The sequence below is a fragment of the Quercus robur genome, chromosome 7 (assembly GCF_932294415.1).
Source record: "Quercus robur chromosome 7, dhQueRobu3.1, whole genome shotgun sequence".
NCBI lineage: Eukaryota > Viridiplantae > Streptophyta > Magnoliopsida > Fagales > Fagaceae > Quercus > Quercus robur.
The window spans coordinates 26,512,413-26,517,984 of NC_065540.1; positions in this window are offsets into that span (position 1 = coordinate 26,512,413).

The following is a 5,572-nucleotide window of genomic DNA, read 5'->3' on the forward strand; positions in this document are numbered from 1 at the left end:
GTCAATGCCCTCCTGGAGCAAGAAAGGGAAAAACTCTCAGGGATCCCCAAGCAATTCTTTCGGGATCCCCCGTTCCCTCCAGAACTTCTTGGCAAACCATATCCTAAGGGATACGAACCCCCAAAGTTCCATCCTTTCGATGGGAGGAATGGAAGTGCCGTGGAACATGTGAGCAGGTTTGTCCACACTATGGGCCCCTATGCAGGAGACAAAGAATTATGTCTAAGGGAATTTGCCAAATCCTTAGTGGATAGGGCATACACTTGGTACACCACGCTGAGACCCGGGTCCATCAAGACCTGGGATGAGATGATGGAAAACTTCTGCGCCAAATATTACCCTGGTGAAGACAAAATCACTTTCCAGAACCTGCAAATGGTGAGGTAGAGACCTGGAGAAGATCCAGTTCAATTTATTAAAAGATTCGAAGATGTGTCCTTAGACTGCTATGGAGACCATGAAGAAAAGGAGCTCGTGGAAACTTGTATAGCCAACATGCTTTTTGATTACAGACTCAACCTTGAAAATTTATGTATCACACAGTTTGCTGACCTGCTACAGAGAACCAGAAGGACGGCGCAAACCATGAGAACAAAAAGGCTGCCCGCGTCCCAAGCTATGACAGCATCAGCAGGAGAGAAAAGGAAGAGACCAGATGGGAAGGTGTTTGAGGAACCACCGGTGATCCCATGCACAGCTGAGGAGTTAAGCCATGTCCTAGACAAATGGATTGGAGATGGGGTTGTCAGGCCATTCACTGTGTCCAGGCCACCAACTGAGGAAGAAAGGAAGAATCCTTTATTTTGCAGAATCCATAATTATGTGAAGCACTCCACTAAGGACTGCTGGACCCTTCGCAGGCTCTTCCACAAAAAATTGAGAGAAGGAACCTTGGAACTCACTCAGAAGGAGCCAGAAGTGCAGAGGAACCCCTTGCCTAACCACAAAGGAAAAGGGGTGGTAGCAGTAGTAATACACGGGAACCCGGCAGAAGCAGGAGAATCTGAAGGATCCTTCCACTCGAGCACAGTCAGAACCCTCCAGAAGAATCCTAAGTTCAGGTCACTATTCAATCAATTAGGATTCGGACCAGAAGCAAGAAGGGTGGCCACAGAGTCTCTCATGAGCATAGCAGCAGATTCAGGGATGGAATGCTTTACAGCTGAGTCACATGCTAGTCGAGCTTTCCTGGAAACAACCAATGCAATAACCTTCACTGATGAAGACATGGAAATTGAGCACCCAGACCACCGTAGACCCCTTTATCTCATGGCCACCATAAACGGTGTTCAAGTCAGAAGAGCACTGGTGGATACAGGGGCATCACTCAACCTCATTGCCTTAAGTACCCTGGAAGCTGTTGGCTTAGTTGACAGAAGGATCCTGGAGGATCGGTGGAATCAACAGAAGGATACGTGCAGCTAGCCTTAAGGGTAGGGCCAATAGTAGCTTTGACAAGGTTTCATGTGATTAATGCAAAAGTTTCTTACCACGTGCTGCTGGGACGCCCGTGGCTTCATAAACATCGCCTTATTCCATCCACGTTCCATCAATGCATTAAAGGGAGACTAAATGGGAGGCCCATAAGGATCCCTGCCAATCATAATCCTTTCAGCCAGGGAGAAGTGAACTTTGCAGAAACGATGTTTTATGATGAGTTGGAGCCAGATGATAAGAACCCCACCCCGGGGACCCCGGGGGCACCTATCCTAGAAGAAGAAGAAGAAGGAAGGGGCACCCGTGACCTGAGAAACCTTTTAGAAAGAAAAAGACAAAAGAGGGAGCCCAGCTCTTCAGGATCCCGAGAATGTGTGGTGGTGCGGGAACCTGGGGGAAGGCTAATTTATCGTTTGTGAAGGTGCGCGGGACCCGAATGCATTGTGCAGGAAGGTCCCAGACCACCAAGCTGCATGATGGCCCAAGAAGAAATCCCAGAAGAACCAGTTAAGGAAGCCCAGATTCAGCCTGAGGAAGAACTAAAGGAAGTAGACCTGGGAACAGAACCAGGATCCCGAAGACCCGTTTTCATTAGCAGTCAATTGGTGGCTCAAGAAAGAGAACAACTGGTAACCTTACTTCAAAAATACAGAGATGTGTTTGCATGGACCTATGATGAGATGCCTGGTCTAGACCCGGAGTTGGTAGTCCATTCTCTTAATGTGAACCCAAGGGTGAGGCCAGTAGTCCAACCAACCAGGGTCTTCCACACTGAGGTGGAAGCTCAAATAGTCCAAGAGGTCAAGAAATTACTAACAGCTGGTTTTATCAAACCCATCCAACACCCAAAATGGCTTTCCAACATTGTACCTGTGAAGAAGAAAAATGGTCAAATCCGCTGCTGTGTAGACTTTCGCAACCTGAACAAGGCATGTCCTAAAGATGAGTTCCCCTTGCCCAATATCAACCTCCTTGTAGATTCAGCTGCAGGAAACTCAATGTTCTCGTTTATGGATGGGTACAGTGGATACAACCAAATCCGCATGGCAGCCAAAGATGCAGAGAAGACAGCATTCAGAACTCCGATTGGGAACTTTTACTACACTGTAATGCCCTTTGGCCTCAAAAATGCGGGGGCTACGTATCAACGGACCATGACAGCCATTTTCCATGACATGATGCATGCGGAGATGGAAGATTATGTAGACGATATTGTGGTCAAGTCAAAAACCAGAACAGGACATTTCCAAGTACTTGAGCAAGTCTTTGAAAGATGCAGGAAATACAAGTTACGTATGAACCCCATAAATTGCGCCTTTGGAGTGTCTGCTAGAAAGTTCCTTGGGATCCTGGTACATCACAAAGGCATAAGCGTGGACCCAGCCAAGGCCACAGCTATTGCCATGATGAGAAGACCAACTACTGTTAGGGAACTCAAAAGCTTCCTGGTTTAGCCTCAGCTACAGCAGGCCTATCCAAACTATTGAAAAAGGGAAATGAATTTACCTGGGGAACAGAGCAGCAGGAAGCTTTTCAAAGAATTCAGGGCATTATGAACCATCTGCCCACCCTCCAGGCACCAGTACGTGGGCGACCTCTGTTGCTATACTTAGCATCAAACTCTCAGGCAATATGAGCTTTGCTGGCACAAGAAGATGACCAAGGAAATGAGCAGCCCATATATTATGTAAGCAGAACACTCAAGGATACCGAGACCAGGTACCCCAGAATAGAGAAAGCCTGCCTAGTAATCGTTTATGCATCCCAAAGGTTGAAGAGGTACTTCTCAGCTCACCAAATCCTCTTGGTAACAAGTCCCACCCCATAAAAGCACTCCTGCACCAGCCCCTTCTCACGGGAAGAATAGCACAATGGCTAGTGTTGCTCTCACAATATGATATAGGTATAAGAACTCCCAAGGCTGTTAAGAGCCAGGCCATAGCAGATTTGCTAGCTCAATTCCCAGGAAAAGAAGAAGGCCCACTGAGCGAAGAAATCCCTGGTGAGGTAACAGTGATGGAGATCCCAGGGAAGAAATGGACCATGAGGTTTGACGGGTCAACTACAGCAACTTCAAATGGGATAGGAATTGTACTAAGCTGTGAAAATGGGGATATCATGCCCCTGTCTTTCAAGCTTGGTTTCTCATGCTCTAATAATGCAGCTGAGTATGAGGCATACTTAACTGGGTTGACTATAGCACTCAGCATAGGAGTAAAACATATGAGAGTGCTAGGAGATTCTAATCTTGTAGTCTCCCAAGTGAAATGTGACTTTGCATTACGGGAACAAAGCTTAGCAGCCTACAGGACTTGGGCGCAAAGGCTGGAGATGGAATTTCAAACCTTCAGCATAGAATACGCTCAAAGAAGTGAAAACAGGTTTGCAGATGCTCTCGCCACCCTGGGATCCCAAATACCATTTAATGGGAGGGATACGCTGATAAAAATAGGAAGGCAGGAACATTCTATTGTAAGGATCCTCCAAGGGATGTACCCCGGGGAATCCAAACAGTGGGACTGGAGGGACGAAGTCAAAGAAAGGATGAAAGAGGCGAGCCCTAGGGGGAACATCAAAGAACTAATGGATTACACTCAGATAGAAGGAGAATTGTATAGAAGACTGCCAGGAGGAATACTGTCCAGATGTATCACCGAGAAGGAAGGAAAGTTGAAACTAGAAGAATTACACGCCCAAGCATGTGGAGTTACAGAAAAAGTTAGCCTGTACAGAAGGATGCAACGCATGGGGTATTACTGGCCAGATATGGACAAGGAAGCAGCCGTCATACAAGGGAAATGCAAGGAATGTCGCTTGGCAATCGATAAAGAAGAAAGCTACGCGGTGTTTATTGCAGAAGATTGGCGGGTTCCTTTCATAGGATACCTGGCTCAGGGAATCCTGCCAACCGACAAGGAACTGGCCCATAAGCTCAAAAAACTAGCGTGCAGGTATTTCCTGCAGAACGACATTTTGTTCAAAAAAGGATACCATGGGGATCCCCTCAGGTGCCTGGGACCAAAGGAAGCTAGAGAAGTAGTCAGAGAGGTGCACTCTGGAGATTGCGGAAGTCACCCAGGGAAGAGAAGGCTGTACAAGCAGTTACTGTTGTTGGGATATTACTGGCCAACGATGAAAAGAGACTCTGAGGAGTTGGTCAAAACATGTCATGCTTGCCAAGTCCTAGGAGATGCAATTCACACTCACCCAAATGTCTTACAGGATATGACGACGCCATGGCCTTTTCATACTTGGGGGCTCGATCTCATAGGGCCTATAAATCCTCCATCCAATGGTTATATATGGATCCTGGCAGCCACAGAGTACTTTACAAAATGGGTAGAGGCCATCCCTTAGAAAAAAGCTACTGGAGCAGCTGTAGCAAATTTCATTCGAGACCACATCATTACAAGGTTCGGGATCCCCAGAAAATTGATCAGCGACAATGGAACCCCATTCATAAACAAAGATGTGAAGGGATTAACTGAAGCATACCACATCAAGCATGGAAGATCTACCCCATACTACCCACAAGGAAACGGCCAAGCTGAAGCTACTAATAGGGTAATATTAAAAATCCTTAAGAAAATGAAGCATGAGTATGGAGGAAAATGGAGTGACCATCTGGCAGATGTGCTTTGGGCATGTAGGAGCTCTGTAAAGACAGCCACAGGATTCTCCCCATTCTCCCTGGTTTATGGAACAGAAGCCATCAGCCCTGTGGAGTTAATCATTCCTACACCAAGGGTAGTTCTCGAGGAAAATCAGGGAGAAAGTGAGGACGCAAGCAATGAAAAGAGGCTAGTAGATCTGGAAGGAGTAGAAGAAGAAAGAGAACTGGCCAAGAAAAGGAGCCAAAGATACCAACAAAGAATGACTAGAGCATATGCACAAGCAGTACGCCCAAGAGTGTTCACCAAAGGGCAATTAGTGCTAAGGATAGCGGAGCACGTGAGGAGGAACCTGCCAGGGCCTTCCAAGTTCACCCAAAAATGGGAAGGACCCTACATCATCAATGCAGCTCATGAAAGTGGATATTATTACCTTGCCAAAGGAGATGGAACAGTCCTGACAGAGCCCATAAACGGGAAATGGCTGAAGCAATACTATGCATAAGGACAAGGGGATCCCAGTA